This window comes from Hemibagrus wyckioides, linkage group LG27 (genome assembly GCF_019097595.1).
Source record: "Hemibagrus wyckioides isolate EC202008001 linkage group LG27, SWU_Hwy_1.0, whole genome shotgun sequence".
Lineage (NCBI taxonomy): Eukaryota > Metazoa > Chordata > Actinopteri > Siluriformes > Bagridae > Hemibagrus > Hemibagrus wyckioides.
In genome coordinates, this window is record NC_080736.1 from 11,989,239 (window position 1) to 12,016,127 (window position 26,889).

Consider the following 26,889-nt stretch of genomic DNA (forward strand, 5'->3'; position numbering starts at 1 on the left):
CCACCCAAACACTGTCATACTACACTTTATTACTGCTATCATATATTAATGGCTGACTAACGCACACAGATAAGGTGCATGTACAAGGTCTACGAGATTTGCTTTTGGTTTTGAGGGTCACTGAGCGGCAAGATGGCTACAATCAATCATGTGACTTTTTTAAGATCGCTAGCATTTATAACAAATATTGGGGCAATTTAAAAATAGTCATACTGCACTATATTCATTTTAATACAAACCAGTATTCCTCCGTCACATCAAAAACAGACAGACTTCATACACTATATTGCCAAAAGTTTTGGCACACACCTCCAAATCATTGAATTCTTGGCCCCTTAGTTCCAGTGAAAGGAACTCTCAATGCTTCAGCATACCAAGACATTTTGGACAATTTCATGCTCCCAACTTTGTGGGAACGGTTTGAAGGACGAGAAGGTCTGGCTCCCAGTCTCTGCTTTAATTCATCCCAAAAGTGTTCTATCAGGTTAGGACTGGACAGGACCACACCAAACTCGCTCATCCATGTCTTTATGGACCTTGCTTTGTGCACTTGTGTGCAGCCATGTTGGAACAGGAAGGGGTCATCCCCAAACAGTTCTCATAATGTGAGGGGTGTTCCAAAACCTTTGCCAATATAGTGTATCGGCACAGAGCCAAAGACTTCCTTCAATCTCCAAATACAAATATGGCTCTTAATCAAAACTAGTACTGAAAAGCTCTGCTCCAAGACAAAGAGTGAACTAGTTTTGTGAGCCAGACTTCAGTCTTCACTGGTGAATCAGTAAACCAGACACACACAGAAGGAGGTTTTCTGACTGACAGGACAGACACTAAAGTAAATGGCCTGTTAACAAAAAACACTATCTCGTTTAATCACCACACTCTGATAACTTTTAAAGAACTTTTAGATAGAAGTTGCTGCTTTTTAAAGTCTGCAGAAAAACCAACAAGTGTAGAAAAACCTGGTCAGATTGTGACTTCCAACTTTCTGGAAGCTTGAGGCCAGAAAGGCGCAGAAAAGATCCTCACTGTATCCTGTGGGCTGAGGGGAATAGTTCACTCAACAGTGTAAAAATACTGCCAATGAAAAGTTAAGCACAGGTCTAAAAAAAAATCCTGCAAACCTTACAAATTATCACACAGCTAAAGCCGAAGTGACGCTCTTTTAAACAACCATATTATGACTTTTAAACACTGCAGTGTACTACTGTACATCAATATGCATCATAGTGTGTGTTCCAGTTCAGACGACCAGTGTTGGTGTGTTTGGTCTACTCTTTTTGAACACGCAGATCAAAGCTGTCCACAATGCATTGTGGGATTAGGGAGTGACGGGCGCTCTATTGCTACCCTCAGGACAGAGCCATCCTTTATCCTAAACCCCCATGCCCCCCCAGGCCACCCTTCCCCCCCAAGGCTGCCCCCTCCCCTCTCCAACTGCAGGGCATCAGATTACAGGAAGTGCCACCGTTTCCATGACACACCCAGCTCCACTTATCTGAATGAAATCAGGATAAACTCCAGACAGCACTTTTCCTCCTCTTATCTCACAACACATCTGACAAAGACCCACAAACCTCACATCCACCTCACGTCCTGATTCTCCAACAATGTAAAAACGTCAATTTGTTAACAATGACGCAAGCCAAAAAAATAAAAGAAAGAACGAAAGAAGTTGAGCTAGTGGCTGACGGTGTGTGCTGTTTTGTCCAGGTCCACCTTCTCCAGTGTCGACCATCTGCATCTGAAAGCGTTTGTAATGAGCCCCTGCTCTGAACAGCAGCAATTCAATATGAGAGAAACCAGAGTGGAGTCTGCTATATTTCAGCGGATCAGGTATCAACAGCAGCAGCTTGCTTATTGTAATATCTCACTGAGGCTAAATAAATAGAGCTATCCTATCTGTCCTCAACCGGGGAAGGGAACCTGACACGGCCTCCTGAGAGAGACAAGGAGGAACGTGAGTGTGTATGTCTGTAGAGCGAGAGAGAGAGAGAGAGAGAGAGAGAGAGAGAGGGAGAGAAACAGAGAGAGACAGTCCCTCTTCAAAAACATCTACATTATTGATCAGACTGGCTGAGCCCCTGCTTCATATCCAAAGCACATTAAACTGAAACACATCACCCCGAGGCTCTCTCGGTTCTGCATTCAACGTAACTCCATGTAATACATACTATACAAAAAAACAACCACAAGGTTGTTAGCTAGCTTGAGCAGATCTAACACAGCTAGCTAATGTGTTACCATATCCACCTACATTCAGTCATGTGCATGACAAATGAAAGATCATAATTATATATGAAACAGTAATGCAGCATTTCATCCTAATCTTTATCCACTGCATCTGTGGCCTATATGCAGATAAATTGCATTAACAGAGAAATAACAAAATTACAACAGAAGTAAAATTCCAATTACAGTAGGTATGTTTACATGCGCCGGTTTTAGTCAATCCAAATGCATTTAATAATCATTTCGGAAAGACCAGAACATTGCAATCCGATTCAAATATCTGTTTACGTTTACATTACACATTCTGTCTCCTCCTACGAGCAGTGCTTTCCACCGGACGGCATGTTAAAGACGGAAAACCTAAGACAGTGAAAGCTGGATTCAAATGTGTTGACATGGCTTATTTTTGTTTCAATATCCTATAGATCGAGGTCTTTATGTGAAGGATTTTTAACGTGACTGAGCTATCCATCTTACCATCTTAACGGATTATTTGTTTGCCTGTAAACACACCCAACGTTAGAAAACTACAAGTACACAGTAACCTGGAATTGTACATCAATCTTACATCGCTGTAATGATGTCGTATAGCTTAAGTGAGAGACTATCAGTATAAACAGGGAAATCATGTATTTTGTTATTACATATTTACGCCTCTGACAGGATGACTTCTCCAGTTTACACTACAATTAGCTTTACCAAAACAATTCTAGAAATAAATCTGCATTCCTCATACTGCTGTATATTTATCTGTACCAGCACGGCACCCACAGAGCCGATGAACCATCCTCCAATCACAATACAGACGAGGAAAACATTAATAAATGATAATATAAGGCACATGCTTAGGGCAGACTAATGAAGTCTTGGACAAGGAAAATTACTAGCGCTGTGTTTCAAATGACGTACTATAGTCTATGCATTAAGTACTCTACCGTCTAGTGCATGAACTGTAGACGGGTAATACATATTTTTTGGACTGTTATGTTTTACTTCTATATTATATACACTCTGCTAATACCGTTTATACAAGAAATTGGTGTAGAATTGTTTATAAGTAGGTAGTGTGGGCTGCACCTTAGATTCTTTTAACAAATCAAACTAACCTAGCAGGCCAAACATGAAAACAAATAATACTGCATTTAGTCATCATTACATTAATCTTAATTAGTACTTATACTCCGAGTTAACAATGAAATAAAATGACTCTAACCTGGTCAGAAGCTAAGTACATGAGCTTCGCATAAAGACAGGACTTTAGACTCGGACAGATTGAGGGAGAATGAGAATGCCGATCTGCACATGCTCAATAGGAACCGAGAGGTCCATCTGGCACAGCGGACAGCTAGGCACTGCTACAGCCCACACTCCTGCTACTCTGCCAGGCAATGTGCATGAACATAAGAACGAAAAAGACAAGAGAAAAAAATAATCCTGCGAGCGGAGGACAACGTATATAGAGGTAAGCGTCAGTACACAACAATACTGGGAAATGTTTGGAAGGTTCTCCAAATTTAAAATCTTGCATGCAGGATTTTTAAATAAAAAAAATCCTATTACATAGCATCTGAAAAATACACAAATATCCAGGTCCAATTACTCATACGCACACAAACACAGAAATAACACAACGACTGCGTGTGTGTGTGCAGGAGGGGGCGAAGACGTTGCAAAAGGGGAAGAAGAAGAAGGGAGGAGAGGAAGAGGAAGTAGCTGAATTGGGAATCTGCACCACGCCTGACACAGTTCGCAGCTCTGTTTATTCAGTACAGCCGTGCTGGGCAAAAAAACCCTCTTCAAACACCCGCCATTTGCTAGTTGTCAAGGTAACCATTTCTCTAGACAGGAGGAAAAAAACACACATAATCCTAGAAATTCAAAAGCTCTATTTAACTGCAGAGCGTGTGTTTCATCCAAGCAGGCTGATTTAGTAAGGAACTTTACTGTAACATGAGCTAGGGTCGGAATGTATAACATTATAATTGAACATTACATTTATTCATCACTTATTACCCTGTTCTTACTGGACGAATCACAGCGTCACTGTACTCATGCCGGACAGAATTTTAACATTACTGTACTCTCAGTGGAGAGAATTTCTGCAGAAATAAAATGGTCGATGGTTTGTTCCAACATGTTTTAAATTTTCAGTGCGCTTAAACAGACCTAAAATGGCAGCGTCCTCTCAAATGTCCCATATTTTGTCCATAATCCCATTGCAATATTGGAAAACATCATACAACCAAGCACATGCCTCGTGAAGTCTCCTGCAAACTTGATAGAGAAATTTATCTGTTTCATATAACAGATGCTATTTTTAAAACCTTCCAGCTCTGAGAGGAGCTTCTGCAGAGGAATGGATTTAGACAAGCATCTGATTGGTTTCTAAACAGAATGGGAAAGAGAATTCTGTTCCCTAAATCAATTTCGAAAGCCAATATCAGGAGTGTCTGTTATAAAAGCAGACTCGGCTAGCAACCTCCAATCCTAGCACATGCTCTGCAACCAAGTCCCTGTCACCATAGCAATTTCTAGTGACTCCGGAGCCTGAATGGCAGCTTGTCATAATGACTCTGCCGCTTTAGCCGTGACATTTAACACACATTCATTTCACATTTCTGTGCAGCATTCATTGAGAAAGAAAAGATGAGGGAGGAGAGACATGTAAGTGTTTAGTGTGAAGCTGCAGATTCGTTTCAGTATATACGCTGGGTATACAAGAACAAAAAAAAGGACAAAGGAGAAAGAATTACAAAGAAGTACGAAAGAAACACACACACGCGAGCAGTGTTTCAAAACACTAAAAAAAATGTAAGAATCAGGTTTATCGTGTCTACAAGGTTTACGTCAATACATAGTCTAATCTGATTCAACGCAATTAAATACATTTCAGTACAGAGACAGAATTCTACACTGATCATAAGTAGCATCCTCTTTTATCACAGAATCATGACCAATATGTCCATTTGAACAGTATACAGGCCTATATAAACTGGGGATATTTTTCCTAGTCACGTTAGAGAAGGCAAACCAGTGCATTACTTCCAGACACAGGAATATGCTGTCTGTAAATGACTAAAATCCCAGAGATAATTTCTCTAAGGCATGTTCCCATGTCAAAATCTGAATAAGCCTGAATAAAACAGAGCAGATGTCTAACACGCTGCACAATTCGTTATTTGACGTTACCTTATCTGTCATACTGATACTTTTACAACACATCCTTAACAACTAAATGACCTACATATGCAACAACTTGCTATACTTATTGTGTTCTTAAGTGTTCTCACTAATCAGTCATAGGGGTATGTGGCAATGTTCTCTAAGAAAAAAAATATGAAATATCCAGAGTGATCTTTAACACAACCGGTTCATTAGTGTGATTTAAAACATTGTAAAGCATATTACAATCAACGGTACAAGTCAATGTTACCATCTCAGATACGACACAGTGTATGTGCTTACAGTGTAGAAGACTACATTAACTATAAGACAATGCTGCAACAGTATCATGAAAACACAATGATTTGATTTTGGACACTGGGAGAACATTATAAACGTAGCAATAGCGGTGAAATCTGCCTCGGCTGGCCGTTTTTGATTGGATCAGCGAAGACAGATGTTAACACTAGACGTGAACGAGGCCACAGCCGTGTGCTGTTATATGATTGTACCTCAGAGCTGCAGTTTCTTTGATGGCAAGCTGTCAAAAATGCATGACTGTACTCATTCCAGCTTATGCTCATTGCCCTATACTGTATTGATTTCAATATACCAATAACACACAATACAAATCTTCTCTACAGATTCTGAGGATGCGCTCTGGATGGAATAAATTGCCAGCGCATGCAGTGCTCGAAAAAAATCCTTGACTCTTGTAAAAGCCTTTTGTTTAAAAACGGCCGTTTCCTAGCAGTGGAGGAAGGTAGTGCGGCGTATCTGAAATTAAAGGGAAAGAAAGCTATTCAGCATTAAGCAGCCTACGTACTCATTTAACAAGGCTGTGAATGCCACACATCAACTTGAGAAGCGCAGAGGGAGGCTTCCAGAGGGGCTAATCTTCCCCCAATCTTTCTCTTTCAGGCAACTTGCATCAGGACCAGGCAAGGTCTGGGGTAATTGTCTCAGACTGGGGTTTCTAATTCTATCGCAGTGAGGGCTGGACAGGGTCTCAACCGTAATGGAAGCTGATCTGGAGGGCAAACAAAGGGCTCTAGGTGTGTGTGGGCCGCCAGTCGCCTTTCAGAAAGACCCCATCTCCTACTCGGCCCCGGTGTCACTTCCAATCGTCCTCGAGCTGAGCAGGACCACGCTGCCCCCGCTTTCTCATTTTCTCCTCATCGGAAACCTGTCTCTGCAGGAGAAGTGGATATGCATGAATTAAAGCTAGGGAGAATTACGATCGAGTTAACACGAGGGACTGGGAAAATGAGTCTGGCAGCAGGAAAGAGGGAGGGTGCGAGTGAATATTGCTGCAAGAATCTCAAATGTGCAAGTGCTTCAGCATTTAGCATAACGACATTAAGACTTTGCTGTGGTGGGGTCAAAGACTAAAAATAAAATGACACCAAACAAACACTGAACAAATTGTTTAAATCCATCTAAAAGAAAGTAGCAAAGATCAAACCAGCATGTTTTACCAGATTGTAGATTAAACCTAAAATCTACTCCATTAATCATAAAACACACCAGACGGCCAGGGAGCATCCAGTGACCATCACAGCAATCTATGGGCTTCAACCTGAGATGATTGTTCTGATTTTTCTATTTTTTTTTAAATGATGCACCATTGTATTTATCGCTAAAGATGAACTTGCTTTCCACATTCCTCCATTTTTTTGCAAATATCTGTAAACTGTCCACTGTGCATATTTTACATTTATTACATGTGGTATCATGAGGTGAAATCCATCCTCGCTAACCGTGTCAAACACACCTTATAGACACACGCACAGCGCAGCGGTTCATTCGGAGATGATGCTCGATTAGGATAATCATCACACATCACTTTTATTTATTCATATCTATCCGATTTCTGGTAAACTCTGTGTGAATAATAGTCGCTTACCATAGACAGCTGTCAACTTGTCAGCGTATGCAGCATTGTATCATACATCAAACCAGACGAGGACACGTCTTCAGAGATGTTTTAAACCACTAATCACCATTCAGTAATCTATTCAGATCCGGAGCTGTATATTATCGTGTTTAAAAACAGAACTGTGTGCAGGGTCCATATGAAGCTATATTTAAAAAACAACATCACAGTAGCAATAAATGTCTGCTTGTGACTTTAACTGGAACCACTAACAAGTCTCACAGCACCACGTGGAGAAATTGAACATCTGTAGCGCACTAGCGCATGTCCTTATAAGTATTAACACATTTTACATATTACACAATTTATTTACATCTTCCAAAAGTGTGCAACACAGTGAGAGAGATGATTCATTTAAATTCTGCTATAGACGTCATTTGGTACGTCATTTGGTAATTTGGAAATTCTGCTGTGGGAATCTGTTCAATCAGCCCTAAGAGCATTAGTGAGATCAGGTGCTGAGGTCAGGTGAGGAGGTTACAGTTCAGCCCTTAAGGTGTTCTGTGGGGTTTGAGGTCATGCGATCATTCAGCTCACTTTAGCCAAAAAATGGGAAGTGTAAGGATTTGAGCGAGTTTGTCAAGGGCTAAATTGTGATGGCTAGACGACTGGATCAGAGCATCTCCAAAACTGCAGCTCTTGTGGGGTGTTCCCGGTCTGCAGTGGTCAGTATCTATCAAAAGTGGTCCAAGGAAGGAACAGCAGTGAACCGGCTAAAGGGGTCATGGGTGGACAAGGCTCATTGATGAACGTGGGGAGTCGAAGGCTGGCCCGTGTGATCCGATCTAACAGACAAGCTACTGTTGCTCAGATTGCTGAAGAAGTTAATGCTGGTTCTGATAGAAAGGTGCCAGAATACACAGTGCATGACCGGTCAGGGCTGTTTTGGCAACAAAAGGGTGACCAACACAATATTAGACAGGTGGTCATAATGTTGTGCCTGATCTGTGCAGGGTATTAGTATGGAACACGATGACACCACACTTTAATTCATTCATGTGTGTGTGACACCACAAGAAAGCAGAGGAGAAATTCTGTCAGAATCGAGTCTGGTAAATGACTATGGGCTATTCACACAGATATAGTAGGGCACAGGTCAAAGTATTGAGCTCCAAGTCAAAGCATTGAGCCAACACACAACAGTACTAATGCTTGATACGCAGTGTCAATACATCAGTGCCATTCCTAAACATCTCCAACACAATGGCCAACCTGAGGGATGAAAACAGGTTGAAGCAGGAGAAAGGTAAGCATAAGGACAGCTAAATCAATAAATTAATGGGTGTTTAACTGGTATTCAAAGATGAACTGGTTTTTGATTCCTATATGTAAAGACAAGATGTATAGTCAAAGCCTCGTCAAATGTATGCACAAACCAAGCATGAAAAGATTGATCATTAATCCTGGCTTTCAGATGAATAATAATAACAGACCTGCAAGTATTTACAGGCCAAACAGTGTTCGCTGCTTACTGATAAGGGCTCATGCTGGTGAAGTACTAAATAAAAAACGGATAGCAGAATAAGGTGAATGTGAGGCTCGATGAAGTGAAAGCTATAAAGGGGACGTTTAGCTCCATGTTCCAAAAAACACACAACCACAAACTGAAACTTGTTTTCCTACTTATTTGAGTAGCCTTATGATAAAATCTGTCCCATCTGAAAGGCAGCATTAGTAAACCTGTTTAAAGTCTATTCTTCTGCACGAGAACGTGACAGCCGTGTCATTGATGCAACCTCATTAAGCCTCTTCCCCATACGAGAGTTTCTTTGAAAGCTTAATTTAACTGCCTGCATTTAATGAACATTTTATTCTCAGTTCTGATTACCCGCCCACTGTAAACCTGTAGTATTCGCTGTAATATAATAATTGGGATAATATTGTCAACCATAATAAAGCACTGTAATTATATGCAAATGTAATATTCTGGGGCATACCTAGTGTGCAGCTTGAGGCACATAAGCAAAGTAGCACTTCATTGTTTCTCGGGTTAGATCACTACGCCAAAAAAAAACCAAAAAAAAAAAAACAGCCTCCACACGATAACGCTACCTCACGCACCGACCTTCAGCATTACTCTACACTCATAATTCATCCACTATTAACTCAGGCTAAGAAACAATCAATGCATCTTGATTAGCCTTTTAAACAATTCTGCAACCATGCACAGATGTTCATGAGAAACTGCGTTTTAAATGAAATGATACAGTACTGTCCAGACAATACGATTGAATAAATAAATAAAAAAGTCATGGAACGTAAAAGCTTAGACTAGCGATAATGTTGCTAGATTAGCAAGGATGCCATGTGTACCGTATAAGCTAGCAAAAATCTGAGCCATCCATTTTATAAAAGCGACTACATGGGAAAGTTTTGTATTTTATGAATACAAAAAACACAAAGATGTGTGAAAACATCAAAATTGCAACTCCAGATCTGTAGATGACGTAGAAAAACAAAGTCTTGTGCCCTTCCTCATCAAGAGAGAACCCTCAAACAAGTGGCAATAATCCACATAAATCAGAGAGGACAAAACAAATGACCCATTTTCATCTAAAAAAAAAAAAAGAAAAAAAGTGTGTACCTGCTACTCAGGGTTTTCCACATGTTACACAAACTAGAGCCAAGGTACAGCATTTACTTTGGAATAAAAATGATGACAAAATCCATTTCTGTCTAGAAACTAGACACATGCCTCAAGACATTTTAAGATTGCATCACGAAAAATTTGCATTGAATAATAAGAGACCCAAAGTTTCCCACCCTGACTAACACCCCACCCTCCTGCAGCACTAATCTCTCTGTCCATCTTCACACTTAACTCACTTCAAGCTCATTTTCACACAGAATATGCAGCAGAGTCTGGCTTTCCCTGTTCTCACAGACAGACACGTGGCCCTGCACACTCATACACAAACCACAGTAACACCCTGCTTCAAGCTTCCTGTCAAAAGAATGAGGTGGAGATGCATCTTCGAAAGGGAGGCGCGAGGTCAAAAGGCCATCTTATAATAAATTGAAGAGAACATCATGCGAGCCTGCACGTGTTCTATTATTCATTCTATTTTAATGAAACAAAGAGCACAAAACATGACTACACTCACACACACACACACAAACCAATTCTCCCAGAGCAGAAGGTCACAAATAGAAAGATCCCAATCAACTCGGATGAAAAGCAAAAATGCTCAGGAGTACAGATAGCAAAAATGGCGTGACGATGCAACCCTAAAGTGAAAGAGGTAATTTCTTCTGAATCCATGCATTTGTAATCACCAGCATGACCCTTGGGCTCTTGTTTTCCACTGCACGCACAGCCTACACACTAAAATTCAAATCAAGCTTTTAGAAGGAGGCAAGTGGACTGGTATATTCAAATTAAAGGCATCGTCGTACTCTAGGACGGAATCAGAGATAAAAAAAAATTTCACAAAATGTTCTCAGACGCAGGAAATAAGACAGCGCTGACTTCAACCACATCCCTATCATCAGCATAAACACACAAATCCAATTTGAACAATCGGTTTATCATTTCGGTCGAGACGCAAGAGCGGAGGATTAAATAAAACAAAAAAGAAGAGACTCAGACACACGGGTTAGTCACGGCAACTCTGAAAGAACATACAGCCACAAGTTGGTTTCAATACCATCCACTTCCTGAGGAACCGGAGACACACACACTGCAGAGGAGAAACTAAGCATGCAGAGAACACATCTTGGCTGCAGCAAGGGCTGGTTCACATGTGAAAAGTTGAAATAGCCGATTGCTAAATCTTTTGGATTTACTGAAATTGTGCAATATTCACTTGTGGTGGTTCTGAGAGACAGAGAGAGAGAACATCCTGTAACGGAAAAATGTCAAGGTCACATGACCACAACAGCAACAAAAGGCAAGTAACTGACTAGTTCCCTGGTAGCACTTACAGAGAACAATCACGAGGCATATTTTTCCCAGTCTTTTTTACCCGAGCTGAGACTGGTACCTGAAACATGAGCTCTGGTTCTCCTGCTGGGGACAAGAGACACCGAGGGGCCCTTAAAGCTGAGCCAGGGCTCCATAACAGCCCACTATTATCAGATTCTAAACTTATTAATGCATTTTAAAAGATGCTGGCCTGTTTCACTGGTATAACTAAATTAACTCGAGCCTCAATAAAAATAATGATAATAAATAAAAAATCCATATGTGGTTCTTCTCCAAGGTTTTTCCATAACATTGCAAGCATAGAATCATATTAGATGTATGCTGAAGCATTACAATTTCCCTTCACTGGAACTACGGAGCCCAAACCTGTTCCAAATCCCTTGCCAAGGTTGCTGTGAAAGATTTTGAGAGTCCTGACCTCAACCCCACTAAAAACACCTTTGGGATGGACCAGAACACAGTCTGTACCCCAGGTCTCCTCATCCTAACATCAGCATCTAATCTCACTAACAGCTGAATGAGGAAACCCCCACAGCCACTGGTGCAAAATCTAAAAACAGCAAAGGGTCAAAATCTGAAAGGGAATCTTCAAAAAACCACATAAGGGCGTGATTGATCACACGTCTAAAATCACTTGGCCACATTTTACAGTTTGAGAGCAAGCTCCTTGTCTGTTAAAAAAGTTGTCTGGTCAATCTGCAAATAAAGTTTCTGGGTTTCTTCCTCCACAATGCAACGTTTGAATAAGATTTCATAATCCTGCAGTGTCTTCTGTATGTTGGTGATACGACGGCTCCTGTGTTATCACTACTGTGCATCAGTGTGTCTAACGCTACGAAACCACACACTAGAGAATGCTGAATGTAATCAACTGACCTTCATGGTGTATGTGCTTAGAGCACTACACAAGACACGTTTCATGACAGCGTGCATGTGGTTTGCTGGTACTTCCGCACACACACACACGATACACCATTCAATATGATTTGAACATGGCTGCAGAATCACAGGGACGTCATACGTAATAAAAGAATATAGCTATTGTTTTGCTAGCTATAGTTCAGGAGAGATTAGTTGCTATAAACCCGACATTTATTCCACATCCTCTTTCCTAATCTTCCTGGTCCAGTCGGTTCTCAATAAATGCAATGGAGCTAAGACTGCACCTGAAGAGTAAAAGTGCTGATGTGACAGCTTTCACGGAAATTAATGTAATGTTCACGAAGCAGGACCTAATCATCTGCTGTGTTTACGTGAAGCGATTATTCTGACAGCAGATTCTGTATGGTGTGCACGTATCCTACACTGTGCCGTCTACATATGTGTGTTACGTGTAATCTAATCAAACATTAATGCGTGTTTGGAGCGAGGTTTAACATAACGGCAAGAAGCGTGGGAGTTGAGTCAGTATGTTTAGTCCAATCAGCACATTTAGTTATTTCTTCGCTCTGCTTGTGTTCTTCAAAAAGTTTTACATTCTGTCCATCTCAGCAAAACATCATCCGAGTGCGACTGCTTAAACAGGCATTAAGGAGAAGAGTTCGTGACCACAGTAACATTGCTCAACACTTTATACTTGCAAAACGTCCTCCATGAAAGATGGACTGGCTGCTTGAAAATCATATAAAATACACACACTGATAAAAACTAAAACACCGTCACTTGTGCTTATGATAGCGAAATTGAAGGTTAGTGTTTAAGAGTAAGTTTTACCATGTGCACCCTCCCACATCTGCATCAAAGCACTGTGTACAAATTGAAACTGTAGAATGAGCGCTGGTTTCTCATGGACATTTCTCAGGACAGTTTTACATTTCTGGCATTTGGCAGACGCCCTTATCCAGAGCGACTTACAATTTACCTGAGTATCTGAGGGTTAAGGTGCCTTGCCAGCAGGCCCAGCGGTGGAAGCTTAGTGGACCTTGGATTTGAACTCACAACCTTCCTATCAGTAGGTTAACCTTAACCACTAAGCTACCACATCTCCTCAGTGTTGATTCCACACAAAGCATACTGGGACTCAAATGCACGTGTGCATCATACATACACACTATACTACCAAAAGTTTTGGGACACCTGCCTTTACATGCACATGAATGTAATATGGAGTTGGCCCACTGCCATAGCTGGCGACTATAACCGCTTCAACTCTTCTGGGAAGGCTTTCCACAAGGTGTAGGAGTGTGTTTATGGGAATTTTTGACCATTCTTCTAGAAGTGCATTTGTGAGGTCAGGCACTGATGTTGGATGAGAAGGCCTGGCTCACAGTCTCCACTCTAGTTCATCCCAAAGGTGTTCTATCAGGTTGAGGTCAGGACTCCTCCACACCAAACTCACTCATCCATGTCTTTATGGAGCTTGCTGTGTGTATTGGTGTGTAGTCATGTTGGAACAGGAAGGGGTCATCCCCAAACTGTTCCCAAAAAGTTGGGAGCATGAAATTGTCCAAAACGTCTTGGCAGGCTGAGGATTCAATACACCTGTGGATATGGAAATGACTGAAACACCTGAATTCAATGATATGGAGGGGTTTCCAAAAACTTCTGGCAATGTAGCGTACGTTAAGGTATTACCCACCTCATGGGTTCGATCACACAGGATCTGCCCTCACATTTACATTCATATGAATGCATGAACCTTTCAACTATCCACCGTTATTAATGGATTATTACTGTGCATGTAAATACGGCTATTGTTTTAGAAAACTGAACAGTCAAAAATGCACGTCTCTCTCATTCCTCTTCTTGTCTGGACTGGAACAATAGCGTCATTCTTCTATGCAATGCTACACCAAACCCAGAAACCCACCACAAAAAGCAACTTAATAGCCATGTCGGACCTTCACTGCTGAACTGCTGTCACATTTAAATGTACACTGTATTCAAAATGTCCGGGAAAATGGGCCATGTGAAAAACAGCATCATCTCACGGATTTTCTAAGCAGGACGAATGAAATAATACATGAGGCAAAATTAACAGTGGACACCAGTTTGTTCCTTCTATTCCAAGCAAAATCTGGAGTTTAATAAAGAGCACTAAATACCCGTCTATACTGATCAGCTATATATATACATACATATAAGCGTATATATACGCTTTCCTTGTTATTGTAGGAAAAAAACATTTTTAACATTCAATGCGACTTGCAAGTCAGGTTTGAAATCACCTTTTTTTTGCCTCCTAAAGAGTGTGCACAAAGTTCACCCGAGATATTTTGCCCTTTCTGAAGCATGTTTAACTAGAAACTGCAGAAGCCAAACGGGTTTCTCCACAAGCAAACACTGCTAGCACCACTCACAGCAGTGTGAGCCTGTCAAAAACAAGCTTGGTTATAAGTGTGGGAGCGTGTGTACGATGTAATTTAAGCCATGACTAGTCAACTGTAGTCACTGAACATTTATTTGAAACTTTTTTCTTATATTGCCCTTTGTTTGAGAAACATTTACAGGAAACGTGAACATTTTTTCCACAACATATTTCCACAATTCCCTCGTAAACGGCATAATTATGCTTCGGTTTCAATCCGTGACACCTGCAAGCCATGATACAGCTGTTATCTATGACAATATGCTTCCTAACAAAGATTCAAAGGGTATTAAATACCCTTTGAGAACGATAATCATTTCGCTTTATTCTGAGGATGTGGCCACCCAAATTAGCTCTCTATGGGAATTCATCATTTACGCACGACTCCAGGAAAAGCTTTTCCCATAGAGCGTTTAACAGATCCATTCCCAGTACTGCAACATAACTGTAGCAGTGCCTGTGGGCCCGCAGCACCACAATTATTGTACATTAATCAGAAGCAGTTTATAGCTACGTTAATAGCAGAGCTACTACTGACTGCCATATTGTTAGTGCACTAATTCAGAACTGCGCATTAGTATTTACTACGTGCATTAAATGAGCGTGGTAAGAAAGCAGACTGTCGCTGTGTGTCCTGTGAGAATACTCTGCGTTATTCCTGTTGAATGCTGTGTATGTGTGCGCGTTCACGTCGAGTCACAGATGTTCCTGCTTCCTGACTGAGTTCCTGCGGGGCGTTCGCTGATGTGGTGCAATGTCCTAATCACATCTAATGGCAAATAATTGTCTCAATCACACAACCCAAAATAAACATTAAATGTTCCGTCATAGTGTTGCACTCCTAATGACATTAATCACAGCAGGAGATGCAGCTACACTGATTTCATGACGTGGTTGAGCAGGATATGCAAAAAGCTAACGAAAAAAAAGAAGAAACAACCGGCAAAATGCACGCTAAAAAGCAATAAGTCTTTCACAAACAAACATGTCTCTATTTAAAGCAAACGTAGAACACTGATCAAGCTTGTGGCTCTATTATGGGATGTTCATTCTGTGACCATGGGGGGGAAACAAACATGTCCCACACACACACACACACACACACACACACACCCTGCTGACAAAAATCTGCTGCACACTTGCACATCTAAATGGATAGTGACTATCCCTCAACACAAAGGTCTCTGTAATCAGCAATAATAGCCTACATGAGCATGTAGTGAAAGAATGAACCTGCTTCATTCAAGAATTCATTCAAAAGATCCAAACTACCCAAGTGCCATTAAAAAAAAACAAAACCCTTATTTCTATACTCCACAATAACACGTGTTAATTTAAAAATAAATGCAACTGAGAGAGAGAGAGAGAGAGAGAGAGAGAACTATTAAGAAAAATATTGAGTAACTGGACAGAGAAAGCCATGTGTTTGATTCCTGTTTTTTTTAATGGCTGAATTAACCAACTGCCTTCTTCTGCAGCAGAAGTGCTGCCAAACGTGTTTCCAGCAATGAGCACACAACCACAGCAAACTGATGCTGTTAAAAACCCCGCCCCCTGACCACAAACTGGTTTGCTGTGCTGCAATACCAGGAAATGGCAAGTTCAAAACAAGCGATGAGTCACAGGCAATCAATGGCACTAGGAGAATGCACAGGGCCTGGCACAGAGCCGGAGGGCAAGATTACCACACCTGCCCCAACGTACAGCCGTGGAAAAAAACACCCAGCCCTATCGGGGCAATATGGCGTGATACGACAAGGTCAAAGTGCTGCATGATCTCTGTTGACACACTGGCCTGGTTTGGGTGAAATACAGCCATGCAGCCACAGGGGGTTAAGCAATATACTGTTATTTTCAACACGCAAAACGGTCACTGTGAACTCTTCAACCTTCTACCCTGACTTTCTATACACTACACAGTTAAATCCCACACACATATATGGCTAACTTCTTATTTACTAACATCACCTTAACGTAATATGAATAAAGAATTACAGAAGTCCTGAAGGTCATAACATGAATGTAGAGGGTTATCTGACATGTCAGGAACCGATGAGAGTAAAATAAATAAATAAATATTACACATACATTTTAATAACATGTACTTCAGTTTTATTTATTATTAAGTACAACATATGCTGTACATGTTCTCCCCTACAATCTGGGTATTCCCTCAGCAGCTGCGTCATGTTTTTGGATTTTTCTCCACACGTTCTGGTCGGTTACTGCCTTTTCAGACACCCGGCAGAGGGAACAGCATTACTTTATAACTATTATACCATGTGACGGATAAGGCGTATATTCATGTTATTTAGCCCACCAGGAAAAGTCAAGTACCACGGCTTGATTGCCTGAAAACCATCTAGGCAAAAAATAGTAGCTGTAATGTAATAATGTAATATAGATTGAGTTTGCTAGGGAAACGTATAAGTATACAACTTTTATTCTTTTCTAACAAAGCTGTAAATGTGTTTGAGCCCTTGACAAGATAAGCAAGTCACGGGAGAAGGTTTTAAGTATGAGCAAGTAATTAGTGCACCTAATCTTTTGTCTCCAAATTGCTCATTATTCAATTCTAGCTAGCATTTTCACTTTTAGTCAATCACACAGTGACTGAGAGTAGGTGAGAGAAAGCAAGCTTTGCACCAAACCATCAACCAGATGTGTGAGGGGTAACTGTGAAAAAAGAAACATGCAATCTGTTTGTCCAGGTTACATATTGGTTCAACACTGCACTGTTTAAATTAAACCCATGTCATAATACGCCTTCTCTAGGGCAAGACATTAAATATAACTGAAAGCATAGTTTTTGTTAAGACACTTAAAACCTGGGATAAATATGAACATGAAAACGCCTTCAAAAATCTTGTCACTATTATTGATCTGCCATTGTAACAAGACTGTTCCCTGTGCATAAACCATGACAAAAGATTAAGCACTAATTAAGATTACTCTGAAAACATACCACCACCACATTCCTGTCTACTAAAGAAATCAGTCTAGAATTAGGCATATCAATAGATTAAGGAAGGACGTGCTGGTGTTAGTATTCTAAGCTCACAGTAAAGCCATCACTATAATATACAGACTGCAGATCAGACAAAATCCAACAGTGAAAATTTCCTTAAAATCTGTGCTTTCCATGCAGTAATAAAACCCCCCAACTCCCTTTTCATCCCCAGAAAAGAGGCAACCTATAAATAACAGACAGGCATTAAAAGAGGCCGAGTAGCACGAATGGAAGGGAGGCACTTTAAGTCTTTGTGCTATACACTCGGCACAGAGCCGCAGAAAGACAATGGAGTGTCAGAGGCCTGTGGTGGCCGTGCTCCCTTTGCTCTTTGGTTAGGTGGGCTTTTCAGTCATGCACAGCGCCTGGGACCCCCATCCCCCCTTCCTGTCACCGCCGCATTTCAATGTAAATGGGCCGAATGAATGGCTGCAGCTGCCCCATCAAAAGAAGAGCAGTGCTAAAGGAGCCAGGGATTGAGAGTCAGCCAGGCCATGCTTGCCTTCTCCAAAATGCCCCAAACCCCCATGCCTCGTCAGGGAAAAAAAGCCAAATCAACAGGAAATTCCGCTTTACATTCCACGCAATTATGAACCATGATGCAAAGGCAGGTCTGTGCTTTTACTTTGGTAGGGAGCTTGATTTTTACAAAACCTGTGGCCCTATACACAGTGCTTAATATACAGCTGACAAATCCTAAATTCGACTATAACGTGCAGCCAGAACGCTTGTAAAGCAGCCAAGGATTTGACAAAATCATTACAGCAATTAAGCTATAATTATTACAGCTTTGGTGAGTTCTGCAGAATTTTGTAAACACCATGCCACAGCCAGGAAACAAAAAATGTTTAGAAGTAATAGCAAGGCCTTTCTCAAAGAGTCTGGCCTCCACTGCAGGGGGGGAGAGAGAGAGAGAGAGAGAGAGAGAGAGGGAAAGAGGGAGAAAGAGAGGGAATATGGCCGAAGCCACCTGTTCCTCTGCTGTAGAAACACACAATCCCTCTGTAACGTCTCTTTCTTACTCTCTGTTATCAGCTCGCTTCAAACACCCAGTGAGCCGCACACGGATAATACATCACTCCTCGCTCAGCACATCCAATCATAACAACTGCTGTCTCCAATCCTCCCTCCTCCTGCCTACTCACTTCAGCCCACACAAGTGAATCTGCAGTCTTTGGCATGCACACACACACAGCTAATATTCACAGGTTAAATGGAAATCTAAAGTACAAGGGTACCAACATACTTTGCCAACCATTGCAGTGTGTGTACACACACACACACACACACATATATACACATATACATATATATGTAGACCCCAGACAACACACTAGGTTTCATTTCAAAAAACCGTATTGCAAAAGATGAAAAGAGACACTGGGTGAAAGCATCTCGAGCAAAAACACTGCGGCAAACGCAGAGTAGAGTAGAGGAGAGAAGAGAAGCTATCTCTTTTTGATGCTTAAGATTCAGAAAGATATATCAACAGCACTGCAGTGGGAGCACAACCTAGGCTGGAAAGAAGAACACCTCCCTGTAAAACCCTTCAACATTTCCAAATCAAGTACAAATCACCACTGCAGCATCAGATCGCTAGCACCAGTGAAAGAAAGCCATTCAGCCTAGGCTGAGTTTACACCTGCTCTCGCACATGTACTGTGTGCAGTTGGCTACAGATTGTACATGTCTGAAAAAATTATGCTATGCATGATGCAATAATGCCTCAAGTGTGGCATCCGCCTCGAATTGAACAAAACTATGGATCTGTAACTCAAAATGCATACTCTAATGATTCTTGAAAACAACAATTGTCTGACACAGTTCATGGCAATCATGACGGCAGCAGAAAGAGAAACTGTGGGTCAACTGTGCGTTTCATGAGTTTTGGCTCGGCTCCATCTGATGGATACTGTTCTTAATCCTCCAGATGTACGTAAAGTATGTGAAGCATCAAATACAACCCCAGCCGTGTGTGTGTGTGTGTGTGTGTTGCCAGGGAAGGAGGAGAACATTTCAAAAGGGGTTTAAATGGCATTTGGCTTCCAAGGAGGGGCCTATAAACCATTTAGACAAAAAGAGAGAAGCGAAACGGGCAGGAATGTTCCTGTTCACTTACACACCAAACACACAGCCCTGAAAGCAGACGGACAGTGGAAACCAACTCACAATGACAACACAAGAGACACACTGCTCTGAAATCAGCATGAAAAGGGAAAAGAGAAGACATACTGCTCTCTCTCTCTCTCTCTCTCTCTCACTCTCCCTTTTACACACACACAATTTCCAATACATTCCCTAGCATACGTCTTTAACGTCTAAAAAAGGTCTAATAAATATTTCAGCCAATTTATGCAAGAAATACATGCTCAAATGTCATATTCGCATCAAACACTGTTAATCATTTTAAATAAAGCGATTTTACACATGAGTAGGAGCAGTCCCTACTTACAACTGAAGGAAATCGATAGTGAAACTATCACTCTTACATTTAGGCCCTCCCTCCTAAAGCTTTAGGGCAGAACTGTAGAAGACAGCTGTTAGTAATGATCACACGATAATCCACGTTGAACCTGAAGACTGAGTTAGAGCAGTACCTCGGTTCAGGAGCCTTCTGACACTAGTAGGCCTTGGTGTGCTGCATGAAAGCATTTTACGCTCATGCAATTCCCTTCACATTTCATTTTTACAGAAAACATTCAGGATTTCTGGTTAAATGAGTGGCTTACAAGCTACACTATATTGTCAAATGTTTTGGGACATCTGCCTTTACATGCACATGAATGTAATATGGAGTTGGCCCACCCTTTGCAGCTTCAACCACTTCAACTCTTTTGGGAAGGATTTCCACAAGGTTTAGGAGTGTGTTTATGGGAACTTTTGACCATTCCTCTGGAAACACATTTGTGAGGTCAGGCACTGATGTTGGATGAGCAGGCCTGGCTCACAGTCTCCACTCTAATTCATCCCAAAGGTGTTCTATCAGGTTGAGGTCAGGACTCTGTGCAGGTCAGTCAAGTTCCTCCACACCAAACTCGCTCATCCATGTCTTTATGGAGCTTTCTGTATGTACTGGTGTGTAGTCATGATGGAACAGGAAGGGGTCATCCCCAAACTGTTCCCACAAAGCTGGGAGCATGAAATTGTCCAAAATGTCTTGGTATGCTGAAGCATTAACAGTTCCTTTCACTGGAACTAAGGGGCCGAGCTCATCCCCTGAAAAACAACATCTGAATGCAATGATTTGGAGGGGTGTCCCAAAACTTTTGGCAATATAGTGTAGCTTGTAATGGATGTCACCGTTACAAGACAGATAGTTATTGGATCCCTCGCTAGCCATGCTCCAGTGTAACCGTGGCAACAAGAAGTGAACCAGTGTAAATACAAACAGGAGGTGGAAAATCACAGCCAGTCTTCTTGACTACATTTGGGCTTCAGTGGGGGGAAAAACCCCCCCAAAGCAAAACAATGCAAATTTCATTCTGACAGAACTGATACTCTAAACAGAAAGTATAAGTGTTCGGGGCTTTCAGGGACTTTTGTCAGTGAATAGATTTTTGTTGTTGCTGCTTTGTACAAAAATTACACACAGACCACATGACCAAAGTATATCCAATTCAAAGAACCCTAGAAAACAATCCCTGACTGGGGTAAACGTTATATCTGGAGTGCCAAGTGTTAAGAAATGTTGCCTGTGTACAGTAGTCATCTACCTCCTAAAATGGAAAAGTGCATTAACAAATGTCTCTCACACACACACCAGTCTGCCACAGCCAAGTCACACACACAGGTTTCCAAAGTTCTAGTTCCAGGCATCAGCTTGGGAATTTTTTTTTCTTTTTTTTTGCATAAGGGCAAAACCCAACTCTAAGATCCAAATCTAAACCTTAAAGCTGTAAACAAGCCTCTTCTGCGATCATCAGACTCGGTTGCTTCTCAATTTTGTTTCTAAGTCACAGTTAAGCCACAAGCACCAACACTACTTTGGAGCTAAATTTGCAGATTTGCCCGAGTTGACCACAAAGGAATAAAGAGGTCAGCAAAACAGGCTCTGTATAAATATGATTCAAGTTTCCACAATGGCAATCAGTTCAAGATTTTTAGTAAAAATTACACCCAGAACTATGAACCACAAGCACACTAATATGTACACATATTTCTTTGCAGATTTAGAAAAAAAAATTATACGTCAAACACAAACTCTCACGAACTTTTTGTTGTTGAAGTAAAGCCTAGGGACTGTTCCCATGTTACGTGAAGACGGCCAAACTCTAACCGTATCCAGAAAATCGGTGAACCCCCCCACCTCCCCGTGTCCCCCACGGCCGAGTATACCTCGTCCTGTTGTGGAGCCGAGGTCTGATTTATAGGTGACGCAGATTCTGACAGCAGCAGATAAAACACGCAACTAAACGTTAGCTTCATATCATCAGCAGGCAGTGAAAACAGGGAGAAAAAAACCCACCTCAGACGTTTATCCAGCCATGAATCACGGGCTTCCAAGGATGATGTGCTGATTATTTTTGTTTGGAATGTGTCCAAGGATTCTGGCAGAATAAACGTTTCAACTTAATTAGAGAACCAGATGTCACCTATTAAAATGTGCTACGCTAGTGAAACCGTTCTCTATTTCATTTCAGATTTTTTTTAGTCAAAAAACCCCCATCTATCTGTGTTATCTAGTCTGTCTCAAGCTATTTACAGTTTGCAAAAAAAAAAAAAAGTTTTTGCGAGGAAAAACTGTGAAACTGGATTGTAATTCCCCCCAGAGGCTTCTCCCTGAATATTAGCAGCCTAATCATGTGAATTATTATGCTGCTTATTAGGGTTGTGCCAGATTCCAGTTTCACTGTTTCCTTCACTTTGGAAAAAAGTCTTTATTTACAAAAATAACCCAATATGATAGGATACTACTCAATGATAAAGACTGTGGGAAAGAACTGAATGTCTTCGTTCAACTGTTACACAATATCTACAGACACTTCAAAACACACACAAAAAAAAAATGCAGACATTCTTGAAATACTGTAATGGACATATGATAGACATTGTTCTCGTATTATTAGAGTGAGATGTATATTCATTGGTAGGTATGATTGTTTATAATCATGTCCAATCACAGCACAATAATTTGTCTGTAAGCTCATTTAAAAGGATCTGAACGTCAAAATAACTGCAGCACCGTCCAGTTTCACTAAATATTCCTCAGTAGACAAGTCCAACTTTTTGCTGCTCAGCTACAGCCAGTTCTGAACACACTAAGGCAGTTTGTCACATTCAGAAAGCACGATCCAACACACACGAAGCAAGCGGTGATGTAAAGTCGAAACCCTGGTCTTTAGTGACCCAACAACCTCAGCCAGGACTCCATTTCCTGTTTCTGGTTCACACCATAGAGCCTAACAACAAAACAAGCACCATCTTGAACGTGTCACACGTGAGGGACTGAGAAACCGACACTTAAGAAACAGGAGAAACAACTGCCACAACACACAAACAGACAATACACTACAATTCAACTTCCCTTTAACAATCAGCTCAGATATGAAGAACAGAAATCCACACACACAAAAAAAAAAGAAGTATAATCTGTGAATTTATTGATCAGACTGCAGCCTGGATCATTCCTACTCCACTACTCTACTCCAAATAACGAACAGAAACAGGATTTTAAAACGTTTACACAGAAAGGGATGAGAGGGAAAGACAGAGAACCGTCATCAGAGGAGTGATGTTCACTAAGATGATTTCTATACATGTTAATCCATTCCAAAGTTACACACACGTGAGAAGCGAAGGTTTAACACCAGCGTTTCCATCTTCGCGTCTGGTCAGCGCTTTCAGCTTGTAATCACGTTGCTCGAGTTTTAAATTTCCATCACAACAAAACCTCATCCGAGTGCGGGTGTTAAGAACGAGAGCCTGCGAACGTGGTCACTGGCTCGTTTTTACACCGCATACTGTGACGAGGATTCTCTCTTTGTTGGAAATAACACAAAATGTACACTAACAGTGCTCTTATATTGCAAATAATGTTAAAGCCTCAGTTTGGGAAGAAGCGGACAGAAAATAAAGCATTATTTCTAACCGTATACATATGGCCAAAGATTGGGCAAATTTCAAACACTAAACCAAACTTATGCTCAAGACGTTATTTTTAACACCGGTCCCAACGTACAATTCATTTAAAACAGATTTTTTTTTTTTTTTTTTGCTTAAGAAGGGTATCATGAGCCAAACACACACGTGCAGATTCCTCACATAGACCCACCATCCTTTTGTTTAACATATTACAAACATTACCACCAAATTTCATTCAGATCTCCCTGATTGCTTTCTGATAAAAATGCAAACACCACTGTTTTGATTCTGATTAAGTCTTAATGATGAGTTGGCTATTATGTGGCGTACAAGTGTGTGAAGTGTTCTTCTGATGTTCAGAACGCTCTAACGTTTCCAGGGCTTGAATATGTGCTGGGAATTACAGCAGGTATCATCACTGCAGTGCAGAGCACATTTTCAGTTCACTGCACCAAGTGTTACCATCCTCCATCTCTATCCTGCAACTCTATCCTCCACCTTGCTCCTCCATCCTTCATCCTCCTCCTCCACCTTGCTCCTCCATCCTTCATCCTCCACCTTGCTCCTCCATCCTTCATCCTCCACCTTGCTCCTCCATCCTTCATCCTCCTCCACCTTGCTCCTTCATCCTCCATCCTGCTTCTCCATTCTGGATACTGCTCCTTCATCCTTACCCAGCCAAATGAGTAAAACCAGCAGCTCTAATTAACCTCATGAATTAAAGCCTGAAATCTGCCTCAGGCCATCACCTTTATACAGCAAGCTCACGTTTTAAACTCATTCACCTGGACTTGGGAAAGGCAATAAATCAGCATTCAACAGCTGGAAAAGAAGAGCTCTATTTCACACAGCACCACAATAAACAACAACAACAACAACAACAAATCCCTGATGCTCTGTTTGTGTACAAAATAAACCTAACGTTTGAGGACGTCCGAAGATCTAAAACACTGCAACACTTTTCTATCCAACCCCAAATCTCCTTTAGGTAAAAAAAAAAAAAAAGTGTATTTATTTTAATAGAAATCAGTGAGTTTCCCAGCATATAGCACTAATTGTGAAGGTACAGAGATAACAAGGTTAAATCACAAGAACTGGATCTTCTTTCAGGCGATAAACCTGCTCCAAAATACAGTCCACACATGCAATAGAAACCACCCATGACCTCAAAAGTGCATTATTATTTCTCGGGGTTATTTTTCTATTTGTTTAACTCCCTAAAAACACACACTGAGCTCTAAACAGCCTCAGCTAGCCTAGCTAAAACAACAACGCCACACAAGCGCCACTAAAACACCGAGTATTCAGGTTACACTCTGCCCCATTTTCACCAGCTAACTGTAGCACAGCTAGGTTCTTTCAAATACATATAAATATTTACGCCTTAAAAGAAAAAACACAGTCAATATTCGCTTGTATATAAAACCGCAGTTGTTGCTCAGTGAAGAGAAAACAAACAGAAAATGTAGCTCACGTTAGCACCGCGGCTAGCGCGTCTCTGTCCGTAACTTTAGCATTTAGCTTAAAGTCGTTAAACGCAGCTCGCGCTGCAGCAGAAAAGGAAAACACGCCAACAAGAATGTACACAGAGGAAAAGGAAAAGAAAAACAGCCTCAGTGCTTACCTTCGTCAGAAATGTGAGCTACATCTACACAATTATACTTGCTATTTCCCCCCGACGCTTGATTTTCCCATTTGAGGCCTTCCCATTCAGCGGGCTAGAGTTCGAGGGTATACGGCAAAGGCGACACACATCTCAGTCACGGGCTCACGAGAAGCCGCGGTGCACACAGCGCGCGCGCGAGCGCCAGTGAAAAGATAAGCTGAAGTTAATTCCTCGCTTTCGATCCCACGGAAATGTTTCTCCAGCTGGCTCCGGCAGGCGACTGGGAAGAAAGATCATGAAATTTCCATGGTTTTTGTACAAGCTAACTGCTTATCACGGTAACCGCGTATCGATTTTAAGGCTTGATTTTGGAGATTTAGGGCAAATAAAATCCGCTTGGAGTCAAAATAATCCCCCCTTTAACGTCCGTCTTCTTTACGAAACCGTTTCAAGCGGCCTTTGACTCGCACACTGCTGACGAAGAGAGGACGCAACCAGTTGAAACATGACCCGCGATAGGCTGCTGCAGATGGGCGGTCACTACGGGCTCCACTCGGGACGTGAGCCGTGTTCCAAAATGTCTCCTCATTGGACATGCAGTGCACTAAGAAGGCTGCAGCAACCAACCATTCGAATCCTATATAGTTCGGATATATAGGAAGTGAGGTGCTATTTGAGACGAGACCAACGAGCGCGCCATTGTGGCTCATCCGTGCAAAACATTTCTGTAGTCAGAGGAATTAGCTGAGCCGTAATGGCATGGCTGGCATCATTTAAACATGCTAGGGGATTTTAAGCAAATAATGGTTTTATTAGAAGTTATTTTACTTATTTGTGAAATAGTTAGAATTTCTATTGTAGACGTTATTTTGCTTATTTGTGAAATGAAAGAAATTACAGACCAGCAGTTGGAATATTTTGTTATGCATTATGAGAGCGTATAGATGTCAATTTAGGACTGTTCAATATTTGTTTGTAAGCTTAACGTTGGTATCACTTTAATTAATCCATACACCTTAATTGGTTTATACTCTTTATTTACTTAAATAAATGCTAACTATTCTTGTATCAATAAAAGGGAGTCTTTGTTCAAGACTATATATACCAAGTCTATATGTTTAGACTATGAATTGTTTTCAATGAATTCTGACACAAACGAGTCATAAACATTTTTACAAATATATTCACAACTTATTTGTGTCCTTATTAAACGACTTCGTTATTGCGTGCTTATTTATTGCTGCTGTAATGGCGCCATCTGCTGTACAGTGCAGGAAGTGCAAATTGAACCTGATGAACTGAACTGCACATACACTATATTAGCAAAAGGTTTTGGGACACCCTGCCAAATCATTGAAATCAGGGGTTGGTCTTGGCCCCTTAGTTCCAGTGAAAGGAACAGAAGACATTTTGGACAATTCTATGCTCCCAACTTTGTGGGAACAGTTTGGGGATGACCCCTTCCTGTTCCAGCATGACTGCACACCAGTGCACAAAACAAGGTCCATGAAGACATGGATGAGTGAGTGCGATGTGGAGGAACTTGACTGGCCTGCACAGAGTCCTGACCTCACCCTGATAGAACACCTTTGGGATGAATTAGAGCGAAGACTGTGAGCTATTCTAAAAC

At 41.2% G+C, this 26,889-nt stretch overlaps 1 protein-coding gene across 3 annotated transcripts in view; it reads right to left on the reverse strand.

Moving 5' to 3' along the window:
• ankrd11 (ankyrin repeat domain 11) overlaps positions 1-25,756 on the reverse strand; it is a 108,181-nt gene extending 82,425 nt beyond the window's left edge. For all 3 annotated transcript variants that reach the window (XM_058382319.1, XM_058382316.1, XM_058382318.1), the window contains exon 1: positions 25,278-25,756. The gene's annotated coding sequence lies outside the window, so the exon portion shown is untranslated. The remainder of the gene's footprint in view (positions 1-25,277) is intronic.
• Between the last annotated feature and the right edge of the window lie 1,133 nt (positions 25,757-26,889).